The sequence below is a fragment of the Panthera onca genome, chromosome D3, assembly GCF_046562875.1.
Source record: "Panthera onca isolate mPanOnc1 chromosome D3, mPanOnc1 haplotype 2, whole genome shotgun sequence".
NCBI lineage: Eukaryota > Metazoa > Chordata > Mammalia > Carnivora > Felidae > Panthera > Panthera onca.
Genome location: NC_138350.1, coordinates 70062284 through 70080708, shown reverse-complemented (window position 1 = coordinate 70080708; position 18425 = coordinate 70062284). Strand labels below are relative to the sequence as shown.

Here is an 18425-nt window from a genome sequence, read left to right as displayed (position 1 = left end):
TAGGTTTTTCCAACCAGGCCTGAAAATCAGTGTGCCTTGGTGGTCTAAGAATAGCCAGGAAGTTAATGGCTTTTCAGATTCTGAGTTAATGATATAGATCACAAGTTGACAAACCAGCCCACTGCTTGTTTTTGTAGGTTCACCAGAGAAGAAAAGTTTTTACAGTTTTTAGTGGATAGGGGAGGGAAAAACCAAAAGAAAAATAATACTTCATGACACATGAAAATCAGATAAAATTTGAATTTCAGTATCCATAAGTAAAGTTTTATTTACCCAGCCATACACATTCATAAACATAATGTCTAAGGCTGCTTTCCTGCTACAACTCAATACAGAGTTGAGTCTAGAAAAAGGAACCACATAGCCTGCAATTCCTAAAATATATATATTTACTATGTGGCCCTTTTTTAGAAGTTTGCTGACTTCTTAACATGCATAGTCAGAGAAAATTAGTTCTGGACCCATTCCTAGGCAACATGAAGCACAGCACAAAAGACAAAGCTTGAACTTGGAAGAGAATGAAGAAGACTCCTGGTCCAGTCTCCCATTCCACTGAGTGTCCCACAGAAGCAATCCAGGTGTGAGGACTCACAATTTCCAAGAAGCCCGGCCCTTTATTGAACACCATGACTCTACCTATTATGTTTCTGATGTTAAGCTAAAACAATTCCCACCCCCACACCAGTATAGGCTTTCTTATCTATAAACTTTGTCTACCTTGAGAAGACATTAACCACAATCTTTCTTAACCAAAGCGTAGACTCCTACCACCCTCCTTGGGTTAGAACTTTGTATGTCTTGGGGAACTTTCACATACACTGTCGCATTTTACCTTCATAACATCTCCTAGGGACAATTATTCATCTCTATACAGGTGAGAAATCTAAGGATTAAAGTTATGGACTGAATTGTGTGTCCCCCAAAAGGCACATATTGAAGCACTCACTGTGACTGTATTTGGAGATACCTTTAGGAAGGTAATTTAGGTTAAATAAGGTCATAAGGGTGGGGTGCTAATCCAAGCAGACTGGCATCCTTATAAGAAGAGAAAGAGACACCAAAGATCCATGATCCATTTTTCTCTCTCCCTCTCTCTCTGTCTCTCTCTCTTTTCACAGAGAAAAGACCATGTAAGAACACAGCAAGAAGGTGGCTATCTGCAAGGCAGGAAAAGAGCTCTCACCAGAAACCAACTCTGACGACCTCTTGATCTTAGACTTTCAGTCTCCACAACTGTGAGAAAATATGTGTCTTGTTTAAGCCATTCATTCTGCAGACCTTTGTTATGGCAGCTCAACCAGATAAGGTAGTTAATAAGGTTAAATGACATGTTCGAAATGAGGCAGCTCACCAGTGGCAGAGCAGAGACTTGTCACTCATTCCACAAATATTAAGCACTTACTGAGTGTAAGGCATCTTTGGAGGAGACAGGTATCAATCAAAGAATGACATCAATAAAAATAAAATTTCAACTCTGCTACCACAGAGAGAGGTATGTGGTATGAGATATAAATAACATGAACTGACTTAGGGTGGTCAGAGGAGGTTAGCCCAAGACACAGTTGAACTGAGATCTGAACGGTGAAGAGTGAAGGAGAAAGGGAGTGAACTTCCAGAGAGATGGTATATACAAACCCCCTGTGGTAGCAGGAAGTATATGGTGTTCAACAAAATGAGAGAAGGCCAATGTGGCTAGATCAGAAAAGTGGGAAATAACATGAGATGAGGCTAAAGAGGTAAGAATGGGTCAGACTTCTTATGGCCCTCATGGCCATTGTCAGTAACTGAGGCTTTAGGAAGCATAGTGCTTTCAACATGACACTGGCTCTGTAAGTTTTCTAATTAGAAAAAATTACTCCAGCTGCAGTATGGGATACAGATTCGAGAAAGTGAAGGGAGCAGCAGGAAGACTAGGTTAGAGACTCGTGGTGGGCAGTAGGTGAGGGGAGAGATGTTTGTCACCTGGAAAACAGAGGTTACTTTGAAGATGTAGAGAAGGAAAGGGTTATGAGAGCTATTATAAGGTAAAAATGATCAGGATTTGTGATCGATGCAGGATGGGGTTACAGGAAGATGTCAGGTATGACTTCATGATCCCATGGGGATACCCATGATCTATTTTAGCAGAATGCTTGAGTGAGGATGTTTGCTGAGATGTGAAATAGCACAAGAGGAGCCCTTCATCCAAAGACCACCATGAACACATCTGCAGCTGAACAAAGGTCAGGGAACTGAGCTTTTGCAACAGGAGAGAATGCACATGATGGGGAGTGGTAGGGTACCTCAGTAAGAGGGTGTTAGAAGGGACTAGGGAATTTGGGCTTCTGGTGGGCAGGTTGCTCTTTTCACAGGGAAATGTGGTTTGCTCTACTTTGGATGCTGTCAGGAAGTAGGGTAATTCTACGGTTGGGTGACTATTATTCTTACCTAGAAGGCCATAAGGATGGAGTGAGCTTGAAGCTGGGATTAGTAAAGACAAATCCTTGCTTATATTATCCAGGATGAGGGTCATTCTGTGGTGGAGACAATGTTTATGTTTTTGTCTGTGTTCAGACATGATTACAGAATGATCTTGTTTGTGCCTTTTCTGAGTGGCCTTGCCTGGCATTGCTGTTCTTTGAAATGGTCTATAATTAAAAGGGGGAACACCAAAGCCTAGCTCTAATTGACAGGAAGCACCTCGTGATGCCACTGCCCTACTGACAGAGCCAGGTGAATTCCTGGCTGTCAGAGCTGCTTTCCTTCCTCAGCTACCCCTTTTGGCCAAGGACAGATAAAGTTAGGCTGCAGGACACTCATCTAAGATATTCAGATTGCCACCATTGCCGACCTTTTGCTGATCAGGAGGTTGAACAGACCACAGGAACTAGTCTATGGTGGGCCTGGGGTTTACTGCTGGTGCTGTTCCTTTTGTTGCAGAACAAGTAGCTTAACATCTGACAAGACAATAGCCGCACAGTGGCATTTATAACTCTGGACAGGAGGCATCAGCCAACTGCATCACAGGCAGTTACCAGAAACAGAAACAAAAATGGGTATCCCTTCTTATAAGAGACCCTGAAGACAGGGACTTAGATTACCAAATCCAGGCAATGAAAACATGTTCCAAATTCCAAATGGTCTCTTCTTGAGATCCAAATGGTGCTTTCTTTTCTAGACTAATTACAGGCTTCTATTTAGGTGTGTGTGCGCACACACACACACACACACACACACACACAATGTGTTTGCTATAGCATAAATTTCCCCTTGGCTAGCTAAGAAGAAATAAGGGCTATGTGATTAGCCATGAGAACATCAGTTAAGAATTTAAATTTAAACTGGTTTGTTGGGTTTCCAAAACAGAATTTGTATCATTTGTGATATCGGATAGGGTCAGAGATAAGTTTCAGACCGCCTTTTCCACTGGTGTCATTCTTACCCTGGAAAGTGCAGCTTGCTTAGCAGTGCAACAAGAGTCAGTTCTTCCTCTTGGGAGTTCTCCTGAGTAGACTATATTTGCCTCTTTTTCAAAGTTTCTGGGTATTCTTCTCAGGGATCTCATAAATCCATGGCCTGGCACCTCATTTCCTCTAGTTGGAAAGGAGGATGGGGAGAATTAGGGAGGGAATTGTCAGTGCCAAGAAAAGCAAGCAGTGACCCTCTTGTTGGAGAAGGGCTGACTGGAGCTGTTTCAGTTCAGGGTGAATCTTGCTAAAATTATCTCCTTTAAAATTATGTATTCGAGTTTAATGTTTCAAACCCCTGATTGATTGCTCAAGTTAGAGCTGTGATAACAGTGGTTGGTGTTCTTCAAGAGGTTGAAAATGCCAGCTCTTGGGAAAATGACAGTTCTTTGAGAAATAATCAGGTTCACTGCACATCTCTCTTCAATAGGAGGTTTATCACTGGGTTCACAAAATTGCCTGTGATGGTCTTCCCCTGGCACTGAAGGTCCCTTACTACTACCTAGAGATCCTGTGAAAAAACAGGAGGCATTTCATTTTAACGCCCCATTGGTATCCCTTAGCCTTTCTGTAGCCATCTCGTTGCAGAGAATGTGTTGCTTGAAAATAAATTCCTTCCATATGACTTGAACATTTCTTTGGAAAACTAGAGGACTGAATTATATGACCTCTGGATTTCCTTTTCTGTCCTTGGAATTCTAGGATTCCTGACCTGGAAATTGTAAAAATATATATATAAGCTGATGCCAATTTGGCTACATATGAAATTAAACAACATTGATGGTAATATAACTATGGAGCAGGAAGGCAGTGGGTGATAAGGGAGATGTTGCCTATAACAGCGATAAAGAATTTTATTTTGGCAGGGAGGACAAACGGTAAAAGAATCACTTTAATTCAATTTCCAAAGAACTTGATGAGCTTTGGTTCCTCCTAATAGATATTGGAAATGAAAAAAATCACAAATTCACGGAGAGAGCACAGATGGCTTAATATCAGAGCACTAAGTTTCAACAGTTATAAGACAGAGATTAGAGTCAGGACCTCTGGGGCTAAGATAAAGATAAGGTATTTGAAATCAATTAAAGGATCAATAATTTTTGGCTCCCAGAAAGGCTCACTTTATCCTAAAGAAAAAGGTTGGTAGGCACCTAAAAGCTTAGAAGCTTACCATTTTCTCTAGAATAAGGTGAACATTTACTCCCTCCAAATATGAAGGCTACATCTGTGTTACTGAGTTGACGATTACACATGGGACCATATGGATATATTTATAATTGGTATAACGAACAGCTCCTTGTTTCCGATATTAAAAGCAAGATGATTTCAGCACATGATAAGCGAGCACAAGGAGAGACCTATCTAGCCAAATGATGGAAATAAATTTAATAATAAAAGCCCACCAGAAGAAGCAACTGCTCATCTGAATTTAAAGGAAATTTTCCTGCCATCTGCTGTTGTTAGCATTTTATATCACCATATTTGCCTGCTCTCTTCCAGAGCCCATTGCTGCTAAGCTCTTCATACAGAATAAGCTACCAGGCAGGAGAACAGAGCCATGGAAGGCATGGAAGTGAATACAAAAGGCACTTCATCTCCAGACCTAGGGTGACATTTTTACCAGCAGCATAGGAATCAATGCTGGACTTCTCCAGGAAAGCTTTGTCATGGGAGGAAAGGACAAAAAAAAAGGACCAAGGAGGCCTTTGGGTGGCTCAGAGATCACAAGAGACATCAGGTAAAGCTGCTTGGCCACACCAGCATCCTGTCACCTTCCTCTGTGCCCTCTCACACTCCAGCACCACGTTTCACAAAATGAAACCCAGAGGTAATCAGCTCTAAAGATTGGGACAGAAGATATTTAGAGGAAGAACACATACATGCATCACCAGCAAATAACCTGAGCCATTTGTAGATGTCCCAAAGCCCAGTACATATCAATGGCCATTAGAGGGGAAACAGGATTCCCATGAAAGGCGAATGAGGCATTAGTGGTACTGGTAGTGAAGAGAGGATCTTTGATGTTTCTCTAATAAAAGAAGAGCTTAGGAGACAAGGCACTTAAATGAATACTGGTCCAGGCAGCTCTTACCCCACAGGCGTACAGCAGAGAAAATGGAATCAAAGGGACTATGGGTACAAGCAGAGAGCAAGCTCTCCACCATCTTCCAGGGAGCTGATTTGTTTGGACTGTGTTCCCAGGTAAGGAGAAAGGGAAATCTTACCTTGGGTTAGGCTCAGTGCCCGAGGGAGCTTCAGTGTGGCCAAGTTTCCCAGAGAGAGAGAGAGAGAGAGTAACCAGGTTGTCACAGAGGTTCAGACCTTCCCCAGCATAGATAATTTGGATTCCTGTGGAGATACTCCATGAGCAACCTGCAAAACACAGAACTCCTAACATTGGACCTCGGCAGACAATTTTAAACCCAGACAAGGGCTTGCCTTCACTGGGCACCCACACAGAGGCCATAGCAGGCTTTCTCCAAGACTTGTGCTCAGCAGGGGTGTAAGCTGCTGAAGATAAGCCACATAAGCCACATCTGCAGGCTCCACTCCTGCCCATGGCATGCAGCTGTGCCTGGCAAGGAGGACCCACCTGTTGGCCATAAAAAACAATGAGAGTTTGGTGTGGGAGCACTCTGTAGGCGTTGGGGGTGGTGGGTAGACTAATTGCTGACACAGCTCTGTCCATGTCCGGTTGGCTATTAGAGACAGATAGACTCTGAGGGCTGGGTGGAAAATGGCCTGGAGCATGAAGATATAGCTCTTAAGGTTTTTTTGTTTTGTTTTAGTTTAGAGGGAACACTGGGATAGAGGGTTTATGAAAGTATATAAAATGAAAGCTAAAGTCAAACATCTCCCCAAAGAAATGTATATACATGCGACTTGCCTTCAATTTCAGAGAGCTCACGGAGTCCCTAAAGTCTGTGCATGCACCCTTGCTTAGAGGCTTTTTTGGATCCACAGATGAGGAGTTTATTTCTAGGGCCTAGAAACCTCGCTAGAAATTTCTCAAAGTGTGTTTCCTACAGCACTTGCATGGGAATCACCTGCAATCACTCAGTGCATGCTGAAAATGCGGAATCCTGAGCCCCTCCTGGCTTTAAGGAATCAAGATCATCCAGGCTGTGGTCCTGGAATTTGCATTCTTACTAAGCATTCAGGATATATTTATCATTATATAGCTTAAGAACTGCTAAGAGTTGAAAATGGCCATAAAAAGTTCCTGGGAGTTCAACCAAAAGCCAGGACTGACAGAAAAAGCTCTCCGAAAGTCATCACTCACTTGGGCTGTCAATTGATCAGGATGCAAGGGGATGGATGGAAGTCAAAGTTGTCTCATTGATCGAGAGGAGAAGATCCACTGACACTGGTTATAAACCAACATTTGTCCAGAACCCGATTTGGTTCAGGCATGTGGCTTATGCCATTTAGTTCTCAATGATTCTATTACAGATGAAGAAATCAAGGTTTGGAGAGTTTAGAGAACTCACATAGGGTCATAGAGCAAAATAAGAGCAACCAGACCTTAAACACAAGCAAACTAACTAGACTCTTTTTTTTTTTCCATGTTTATTTATTTTGAGAGAGAGAGAGCACAAGCAGGGGAGGGACAGAGAGAGGAGCAAATCTCTGCTGTCAGCACAGAGTCTGACGGGGGCTCAAACCCACAAACTGTGAGATCATGACCTGAGCCCAAACCAAGAGCCAGACATTTAACTGACTGAGCCCCCCAGGTGCCCCTAACTCAACTCTTTTTTGATGATGATTTTTAAATGTCACCACCCAGTTTGCCCTTTGTATGCCAGACTTCTATTATAAAAAAGAAATAAATTCATTCATTATACTTTTGAAAAATGCTGAATATATACTGTCTTCAATTATCTGGAAATACACTTCAGAACAAAAGATTTATTCAGATGAAACAGGAGAAGGAAATAAAAAATGTGATGTCAGCCAATTGACAGCATATGAAGTTTGGGCCACATGTGCACTGAGCAGCCATGAGTGAGACTCACTATATAACTGGGAGTAGTTGGAGAGGCTTCCTAGAGGAAATGGTGTTTTGAATCAACTCCGAGGAGTCAGTAGAATTTTGAATTAATTCAAATAGGTATAAGTAGACTAGAATCTCTCAAAACTCTACCTCAAACTTTACTTTTGATAAGCAAGAATATTTATGGAAGGTGGAGAGAGGAATTCCTGAACAAAGAAATGTTTCTCAGTTTATAACCACCAGTTAGTTACTTAACAGCTTTCAAACATAAAGAAACTCATTGATAACAATACCACAATAGTAGGGGCTTCAATTCTTCACTTACAACGATGAACAGATCATCTAAGCAGAAAATCAACAAGGAAACAGTAACTTTGAATGACACATTGGACCAGATGGACTTAACAGATATATTCAGAACATCTCATCCTGAAGCAGCAGAATACACATTCTTCTCAAGTGCACATGGAACATTCTCCAGAATAGATCACATACTGGATCACAAATCAGCCCTTAACAAGTACAGAAAGATGGAGATCGTACCATGCATATGAAACTTGAAATCAGCCACAAGAAAAAAATTGGAAAGACCATGAATACTTGGAGATTAAAGAACATCCTACTAAAGAATGAATGATATAACCAAGAAATTAAAGTGGAAATTAAAAAGAACATGGAAGCCAATGAAAATGAAAACGTGACAGTCCAAAACCTCTGGGATGCAGCAAAGGCAGCCATAAGAGGAAAGTCTATAGCAATCCAGGCCTTCCTAAAGAAGGAAGAAAGGTCTTAAATACATAACTTAACGTTACACCTAAAGGAGCTGGAAAAAGACCATCAAATGGAGCCCAAAACCAGCAGAAGAAGGGAAATAATAAAGATTAGAGCACAAATCAATGATATCGAAATAAAAAAACAACAACAGTAAAACAGATCAACAAAACCAGGAGCTGGTTCTTTGAAAGAATTAACAAAATTGGCAAAACCCTAGCCAGATTAATCAAAAAGAAAAAGGAAAGGACCCAAATAACTAAAATCGTGAATGAAAGAGGAGAGATCACAACCAGTATCGCAGAAATACAAACAATAATAAAAGAATATTATAAGCAATTATATGCCAACAAATTGGGCAATCTGGAAGAAATGCGCAAATTCCTAGAAACAGATAAACTGTCAAAACTGAAACAGAAAGAAATAGAAAATTTCAACAGGCCCATTACCAGTAAATACATTGAATCAGTAATTAAAAATCTCCCCAAAAATAAGAGTCCAGGGCCAATGGCTTTCTAGGGGAAATCTACCTAAAGATTAAGCTAACCAGGCTGAGTGCTCACTGTGTGCCAGGCGCTGTATTAACTCACTTACTCCTTATAAACACATTTGGGGTTACATGTTATTATTACCATGCCCAGTATTAAAAACATATTTTTATGTTTATTTTTGAGAGAGAGAGAGAGGGCATGAGTTGGGGAGGGGCAGAGAGAGAGGGAGACACAGAATCTGAAGCAGGCTCCAGGCTCTGAGCTGTCAACACATAGCCCAAAGTGGGGTTCGAACTCACAAACCATAGGAACATGACCTGAGCCAAAGTTGGAAGCTTAAGAAGAGTTTCTCGCATTTGAAAACACGTTCATTTTAGCTCTGAGCAGTGTTTTGTTTGCTTAGAGTCTAAAAAATAATCCTGAAGGGCACTGACCTTGTTTCAAATGCTTCTCTTCTTTGCTACTATCCCTGACTTTAATCCCACCATGTAGCCTTTGAGGGCCCATCTTTTTAAAGCTTGATTGACTGACTGCCAAAAAAACAAAGAGGAGGAGAAGGATTTATAAAGATATATAACTGCCTACCCATGGGTTCACCTACAACCCATCTTGGAGAATGGTGCACACCTCTACTCCCCTAAAAGGGTAGGGGGCACTTGGACAGCCCACTCAGATGGAGGCTGTAATTATTCAGCAAGAGATACCCCCAAATTGATGGTAAATGTTCAGCTGCCCTTATAAACTAACCTCGTACAACATCATGACTGAAACCATTACCTCCAGACATGCCTATATGTTTCCCAATGGAAGGACTTATCAACCTAAGCTTTCTTGTGAACATGTTTCAGTACCTTCCTTTTGTTCATTTCCTTAGCCCTGTTTATCTCTGAGGATTTCTCAGTGTTGTTGCAGATTCTCTGGTTGACATGGGAATGCTATTGCTTCTGGCATTCTCAGCTCTGTCTTCACATAATGCCGTCCTCAGCAAGGTAATAAGAGCTAACATCATTAAGTGCCATGTGCCAGGTGACATTCTAAACAATTACATGTATTTATACATTTAAATCTTTGTAACAGATAAGTGAGTTAGAAATGGGAACACAAAATATCCCAGCCATTTGCCCAAGATCACAAAGCTAATATGTGGCCCAGAAGGACTTTAAGCATTCAGTTTAGCTTCGGAAACTGTGTGCTCAATCAGTATGCTTGTTGCCACCAATATGTCTATATTTCGACCCTAATGATACCTATTGTAGCTTTACTTATTTATGCTACACTACCAACTCACACACACTTTTTTCCTTTTAACAAGCTCTGGCCAGTTTTAGTAAAGAAAAATGTTTGCGTGATGTACCTTTCCCAGTCTGCAGGCTTCTCATGACATTAGAATCACCTGGATCAATGACAACCTGTGTGCATACTCTGTAGTATCTCCCACATGTTGTGCCCAATTCAATTTTATTGCCACTGTAGTGATGGACACCACTTTTGGCCAACATGGTACAATATTCTATTTCAGATTTCCTCAAGCCTGGGCAGTTGTTGGCAAGGAGGATCAGTTTCACTTTGCCATGTCTGATCATTTTCAGAGTCTGCTTGTACCCCAGAGCACACTTTCTACTTTTCATAACAAGTTGGAGCCTAGGGTTGATTGTCTCCAGTGACTTTTTCATCTTCTTTGCGGGGCTACGACCCTCCTGTCTTAGGTGCCAGAAGACCCCAATCAAGAGCAGTCGCCAAGATGGCCTGGAGCGAGGACAGAAAGCTCACGAACATATATCAGCACATATGCTGGAGCAGGAATGTATTCCAAAAGATCATAAACATTACTGAGTGGACAGGTCTGCTGCTAACATTATGGGCCTACCCTTGTATGTTAAGGACCTTTTGTCCCCAGCGGTGTTCAGAATTCTCTTTGTATTATTCAGGCAGTAATAACAATAGCTACCATTCACTGAGCAAATTTTACATTCTTTATGATTTTAAAAACATCCCTGCAAAGTTGTATAATTGACTCAATTTTTAACCTTATGAGTCAGACAGGTCAAGTGGATTGTTTAAGATCATCAGAGGGTCTGTGGAGATTTGAATCCAGATCTGCCAAATTCAGAAGCCCCTGGTTTTGCAGCTACTGTTTGAGACTTCTTCCTAAGCCTTAGGCACAACCCTTAGGCACTAACCCTAGTGTAGTCAAATAAATAGCCAGATAAAGTGACTATCATCCTTGTGGAACTATTAACAGCCAAAGAATGAAGGAATTGTTGGGGTCCAAGGGCAGGCCACCCCAAGATGGGCCACTTTGGCATAAAGATTATTTTGAGTTAAAAAGCAATCAAAACCCAGCAAATAAAAGAAAAGCTCTTTACTTCTCACTCATGTGCCTAAAAAGAATTTATAGGAAGAGAACTATCATGATAGATAGCTACATTATGATATAAACTAGGTATGGCAGACAGGGAGGAACCTAACAAGACCTATTTGGGTAAAGTCCTCTATGCCCCACTGTTTCTGAGTAGCCCAGAAAATACTTGTTTCCCAAACCTTTATTCTTTTTCATCTTCCTGTGAATTGCATCCCTTCTTTCAAAAGAAGTCCCAGACCCCTACCCCTTCTCCTTAGTCCAGAATGACATATATACCTTATTTTTCCTGCCTTTGGGATTTCCATGTCTGTGTAGATTCCCTGTACATACACTCTTAAATTTGATTTTCCCATGTTAACCTGTCTCATGTCAATTTGATTCTAAGTCTGGCTAGAAGGACCTTGAAGGGAACAGGACATTCTTGTTCCCCAACATAACCATTGGCCATAATTATACATAAATTCTAGATTTTAGGGAAAAAAATAATTTGTAAAAGTTCAGAGAAAAGGTAGGAATGACTCCTTGGCAACATTCTAAAAGTTAAAATGGCTAAAAGAAGAAATAAGTTTTCACAGGAAAAACGTCTACCTGAACACTAACATTTGTCTTAGTCCATTTGGGCTGCTGTAACAAAGTATCACAGACTGGGGGGCTTATACACAACAGAAATCTATTTCTCACAGTTCCGAAGGCTGGAAGTCAGAGGTCAGGGTCAGCATGGTGGGATTCTTGGGAAAAACCCCTTCTGAGTTGCACACTGCCAACTTCTCCTTGCATCCACACGTGGCACAGAGAAAGAGTGAGACAGCTCCTTCACCTTATTTATCAGTCTACTAATCCCATTCATGAAGGCTCTTCCCTCTGGACCAAATCACCTCCCAAAGGCTCCATCTCCAAATACCATTACACTGGGGATTAGATTTCAGTCTATGAATTTTAGGGCAACATAAACATTCAGACCATAACAACAAATGACATAGATCAAGAAGAAATAAGGGGAAGTGTCTTTGACAAAAAAGAAACCAAAAGCAAATAAAAACAAACAATGCAGAGAGCTTTCTAATGATTACAGATTTTAAAAAGAAACACCTGAAATATGAAAAGAAGCACTTATACACTTATCACCAAGGAATATTAGCCAGTCATAATGATCCTAGGAAAAACAGAGTCCAAATTGCCCCGAGGCTTAAAAATTCAGTGTAGGGGCGCCTGGGTGGCTTGGTCTGTTAAGCGTCTGACTTCGGCTCAGGTCACGATCTCGCGGTCCGTGAGTTCGAGCCCCGCGTCGGGCTCTGCGCCGACAGCTAAGAGCCTGGAGCCTGTTTCGGATTCTGTGTTTCCCTCTCTCTGACCCTCCCCCATTCATGCTCTGTCTCTCTCTGTCTCAAAAATAAATAAACGTTAAAAAAAAAAATTCAGTGTAAGGGCACTAAAAGGGGGCTTTTGGCTGGGCTCAAAGCAGGAAGAATGAGGAATGAAGAGCCTCTTAGGGGCAAGTGATGTCATGTTGAAAGCTAACAGAGAAAAGCAAGGCAATTCAACTCCTATACTGCTTTCTCTATCGAGGAAAGTGATCTTCAAACTGGGAAGGCTAGAACAAATACGGTTAGTAGGAAACTGAAACCTGTAATAAGCAAGGAGACAAGAAAACACCTTGCCACTCAAATGTGTTCTGGAGAATGACATCCCACTGTACAGAGGAAGGTGTGGGGTATAAGCAGCTGCAGGGAGCGATGGAGTATTGGAGGGGATTTTGAGGAATAGGAACATGCTCCAATTTAAAAAAAAAAAAAGAAAAGTAAAGTAAATGGCTGGATTACAGAAAGGTGAAAATTATCCAGGCCTGAGAATAATTTTTTTATGGATATGTAGACTTTCATTATGGCAAGCATATCCATAACCATAAAGATCTCCTTAAAACAAAAACGTGTCCCAAGTATCTTTGTTAAGTAGTGATCTAAAATGAAGTAATAATTGGAGTACCTGGTGGCTTAGTCGGTTGAGCGACCGACTCTTGATTTCAGCTCAGGTCATGATCTCACAGTGGTGAGATAGAGCCCCACCTCGGGCTCCATGCTGGAGGAAAGGGACAGAACTATCTCCTGAAGTGGTGGTGACAAAAGACAGAGGTGGCTTTCAAAAATGCAAGGGACATAGCTAACTAACTTATCACCTCCTTCAAGCTACAGTGAGAATCTATTGGGAGAATCAAAGCCCCATAGCAGACGCATTTTAGGGCAGTTCATGAAATGCCTCATATTTCAGTAGAAAACTATTTCAACAGTGAAATGACATGGGCATCAGAAGCATACTTTGCCGTGACACATGGTAGTTGACATCTTTCCAAACAACCACCACAAGTCTGGGGTCCTCAAGAGACTGATGTCTCCCAGCTACACGACCATCTGTACTCGTATTTCAGTGAAGAACAGGAACTCTGCTGGCTGCTCCATATTCTGGGTGGAGAATGCCAACTGGGTTTACATAGCCTAAATCTACAAGGGTATCAATTGCCATTTTTAGTGCATCACCCCACAGAGTTGGCATCAGGTTTCATCTGGAAAATAACCAGCTCTTGGACTCACTCCTTTGGAGGTTTTTTGGACCATGGTATGACATAAGTAACCTCAAACTCTTGTTAATCAATGAGAGCCAACTTTGGAATGAGAAGCTGTTCCTGGCCATCCTTATTTTTGGTCAAGCCTTTCTGAACTTCAGTTCCATGAACAAAACTATCATACTTCCAAGGCATCTGGGTGGTTCAGTCGGTGAAGCATCCAACTCTTGATCTCAGTTCAGGTCTTGATCCCAGTGTGGAGAGTTCAAGCCTTGTACTGGGCTCTGCACTGGGCATTGAAGCCTATTTTAAAAAGAGAGAGTTAAAAAAAAAAAAAAAACTATCATACTTCCAAACATGAAACACTTTATTCACTCCACCTCCAAATGTTACACTCCAAAATCCAACAAATTCAGAGTCAGCTGTCCAAAGATGAATGGTTTTCTTAATATTTTCTGGAAACTCATTTTTCTTTAAAAGTTTAAGGTAATAAGTATAAAACCCATAGAGTACTTCATCATATTGTCAGCACCCCCCCCCCCCCCTTAGCAAAGGTGAACACACCTGAGGGTGAATGGCTGTGTGGCCAGACCCCTCAGGAATCAAGCCTGGTGGTAGCTTCAAGTGCTGGGAAGGGCAGCCCAGTGGGAAGGGAAGCCAGTCAGTAGTCTTTCAAGGGTCTCTCTTCCTATGTCTTCCTTACTGGAAACCAGGTCCTGGCCAAGTTTTTTAATGTCTATTTATTTTTGAGAGAGAGAGAGAAAGAGCATGAGTAGAGGAGGGGCAGAAAGACAGGGAGACACATAACCCAAAGCAGGCTCCAGGCTCCGAGTCATCAGCACAGAGCCCGACGAAGGGCTTGAACCCACCAGCCGGAGATCATGACCTGAGCTGACGTTGGAAGCTTAACCAACTGAGCCACCCAGGTGCCCCAGGACCTAGCCAATTTTTAAAAGAGTAAATATTTTTTAGTATTTATAATTATTAAACATAACTACTTGTACCACTCTGATTTTTACAAAACAAGCTTTACCCAACTAACCTTGTTTCTATGCTAAGAAGTTATAAGGGAAGCCAACATTTTCCTGGGTCAAGATCTCAAGAAGTCATAGTCAAACTATCCCTATGGACAATGTGGATAAGCATGAAATGAATGGCAATTACATGAAGAAGAGTTTTCTTAACTAGTTGAGTTACTGAGTATATATGTTACTGATAAACTCAGTTCTGCCCATCTGAAAAGTAGCATGTGATGATGGGGGTGGGGGGAGGTTGCTCTTCTTGAAAAAATGTATATATTGGTACCTTTTTAATGACTTGTATGGATATATGGAAATCAAATACATGGTCTTTTGATGCAATGCTTTGAAGATATTTTGACAGCCATGTAAAACTATTTAATTTTTTAAAGAAATTTTCCTAAAGTGCCAGTTAATATAATTATATACACACTGACTTCCTGACCTTCATCCCATTTCTGAGTGTATTTTAGAGGTATAGTAAGGTCTGACCCAGGGATGGGATGAGGCTTTGAGGTGTCCATTGTTCACATTTCTAGGAAACAAGAAGATTTTTTTTTAATATTTTGATGTTCCCATTTTGATATGATCACATCAAAGTTGTCACATCAAAATGTTTTTTCCAGACCCGATTCCCATACATTCATCTGCATCACAGATTTTTGAAACTCCAGAGCAATAAGGATAGCTTTCTTCAGCACACCCAGAAGAGTTTACTTTCTGGTTGGCAGTAATTCCCTGGGCTTCTAATATTTGTGAAGACAGAAAGTTAGGAGGATTGCTGATGTGCTGGCTTCAGAGTCAGTATTTGATAGCTCTCCACCACGCCAGATGGCTTCTTCCTGTCTATAGGAAATACGGGTAAAGATACACAGCATTCCAGGTTCTTTGGTTGTGAGCAACTGAAATAGACCCTGAGTAACCTGAGCTAGAAAGTTCTTTATAGGAGGGATACTGGGAAGCGCTTGCAATAATAGTAAAAAAAGGAGGGGGGGTGAACAACAGAGTCTTGGAAAAACCGAGAATCAGAGCAGCTGCAGGGATGTCAGGAGAAAACCCAAACACTGCTTCTGTAGGGAAGTGCCATCAACGCTTCCGTCCCACCGACCACATGTCCCTCGGCATCTCTGCCCAAGCTGCAAAGCTTGTCTCCTGTGCCGTCCCCTCCTGGGATTGGGCTATTGGGGGTCACATGTGACTGACAGCCCAGCCACATGCATGCAGGAGGGAGGTTTCCCAAGGGAAAAAAAAAGGGCACAGTCACCAGAGGATAGGGGCAGTCTGCTGAGAAAGAAAGAAAAAAATAGATCCACTGGAGACCTGATCTTCAGTCAAACACTCATTTTGGCAAAATTCAGGTTTGATCTCACCTGCTTCTTGGAAGTAGGGGCTTAGTTGACTGCAGGCTGCATGGGAGTGCCAACACAGTGCTGGCGGCCCCAGCATCAGTGGCACTGTGCCCCTCAAAGACTCCACCCCTCATGGCACTGCCACTGTCCTGTGGGTGGCCTCCCGTGCTTCTGGGCTCAGGGACACTCCCCTTCTTCATCCTCTGGCTCTTGGGGTGGTAGCTGCTTCCCGCAGTTACTAACATCTCTGTCACATTTGCCTTTTTGTTCCCTTTGCCCTTTCACAGCTACGTAGAAAGCTCCCGTATGAATTTGTCTCTACTGGAAATGTTGCGAGTGTTTCTACCTTCCTTTCTGGATCCTGATAGATGCACATGGTGAGGTTCGCAGCAGGCTGGTGAGGAGTTTCACACCATTTCATACTTAGAACGGGTGGCTTGTGTAAAGGAAGACTTTAGGGAATGTGATAACCAGCTTCTCCTATCTGAAGAGCTTTCATCTGAAAAGGGGATTATATTTATCCCATGTAGTTCCAGAGGGCAGAAGCAGGATTAGTGAGCAGAAGTTTTAAGGAAGCAGCTTTCAGTTGAAAGTAAGACATGGTCCTCTAAACACCTGAACTGCCCACAACGGAATGCACTGGGCAGCTTTTTTGGGGGGTTAGTCAAGCAGAGGGTTCATTTCATGTCTCCGAGACACCAGAGAGGTGCCCACCAGAGTGACAGGGCTGGGCCAAATCAATTCTCAAGGCCCTAAAATCTCCCTGCAGAATCTGTAGGCTTCAATTAAGGATTTGGTAATTTTCTATCGGAGCTTGAGAACAAAGCTAGAATGCTTAGCGGCCTGCAGAAAATAGTAACTGTTATCCTCTAGGAATTACCGTGGCCCCCAGAGTAATTTAAAGCAATGTCTCTTACTCTAGGGCTGAAGAAATTATACTTCCCACCAGTCTATACCCAGCTGAGAGCTGACACCCTTTAGTAAAAGGATTCTTCTTATTTGCTTACGTCCCTGGATCCCCTCTGTGTACCTGGGATTTACACCCAGAGGCCCTTTGGAAGGGCCAAAGCTGACCACAGTCTATGACTAATGGAATCAAACGATTCTAGTGTTCTGAAGAGAATGGCTCATGCTTGTGAATATTGTCTGATGAATTCACATCTCAGAATCCTTCTACTGCAGTCTGAGGCTTCCCACATCAGCCCTGGGTTCACAAGGGATGGACGGACAGTTATAAGGGAACCAGACAAGACTTCAAAATCCTGCGACTATCTTCCCGCCACCCTGAAAATCCCACCACCCATCCAATTCTTGCTTCAACTGTCCTTAATCTGTGTACATCTTGTACAGCCCACCCTTCTGAGGTCTGGGGCACATAGCACGAGTCTCAAAATGGCTGTTCTCCATACACTCATTTTCCTTTCCTGGAGCAAAACTGCCTTCAATTGTACTGTGGCTGTTTGGGGACAGGAGAGAAGAAAGCCATTCCCTCTTGAGCCCTGTTAAACCAAATACAGAAACGTAAAATTCTAACTTCTAATATGCTCAGAAAATGGTAACATCTAGCACACTAAAAGAATCATTCTATTTTCCAATGAGAATATTGGAAGAGAGAGGAAAATGCCATGTTTTACCCATGATCACATACCCCAGATATAACGGCCAGAAATTAAACTAGAGTGAGTTTTGACCTAGTCCAGGGATGCTCCCCTGACTCACCACAACATTATTGCTTCAAACGATCCTACTTTACAAGAGAGGAAATCCATGGAATTAAGTGTGTCAGTGGCTCAGCTCGGTTTTCTAGCAAGTGATGGTTCAAGCCGACAGTGGGACATCAGTGGCCTGGAGGTTGCATCTTCTGCCAACACAATACCTTGTAGCTAATTCTACTTTCCATTCTGCTTCCCCTTAATTTTTCCCAATATTCTTCCCATTCCTCTCATGTCACAGGGTGATTGCCCAGAAGACAAAGGGAAAATGTCTGAGGATGGGTGGGCGGAGTCTGGCTCACCTATTGGCTAAGGCACTGGACACCTGCCATGGTTTAGGGTGCAAAATACCTTAAGACACGGACAGACTTGTGTGCCAAAAAGTCCAACAAGAGCAAAGAATAATTGAGAGTTAAACAACATCCTCTTCCAAAAGCTTATCCCCAAAATTAGGGCTCCAAGGCCATGTTCTCCTAAGAAAACACAGTTGGTTAGTACCTGGACTGAAGGAGCAAGGCTGGGTAGAGGCTGGTGCTAAAAGGGAAGCAAAGGGCAGGAATATAGAATATTGTGATGTGGTGGGAGGTGAGGAGGTGGGAGGTGGGATGTGGGGAGGTGGGAGGTGGGAGGTGGGGAAGGAGAGGTGGGAGGAGGGGAGTGGAGAGGGCACAGCAGGTTGTCTCATGGATGGGCCCCCCTTTGGGATCCACTGTCCTGCTGCAGG

General features: G+C 42.4%; 2 pseudogenes; both read right to left on the bottom strand.

Annotated features, from left to right (window-relative positions):
- Positions 1-10006: 10006 nt before the first annotated feature.
- Positions 10007-11783, bottom strand: LOC132665014 (large ribosomal subunit protein eL30 pseudogene; annotated as a pseudogene).
- A 1558-nt stretch (positions 11784-13341) lies between these two features.
- Positions 13342-16234, bottom strand: LOC132665013 (protein NipSnap homolog 3A pseudogene; annotated as a pseudogene).
- Positions 16235-18425: the final 2191 nt, after the last annotated feature.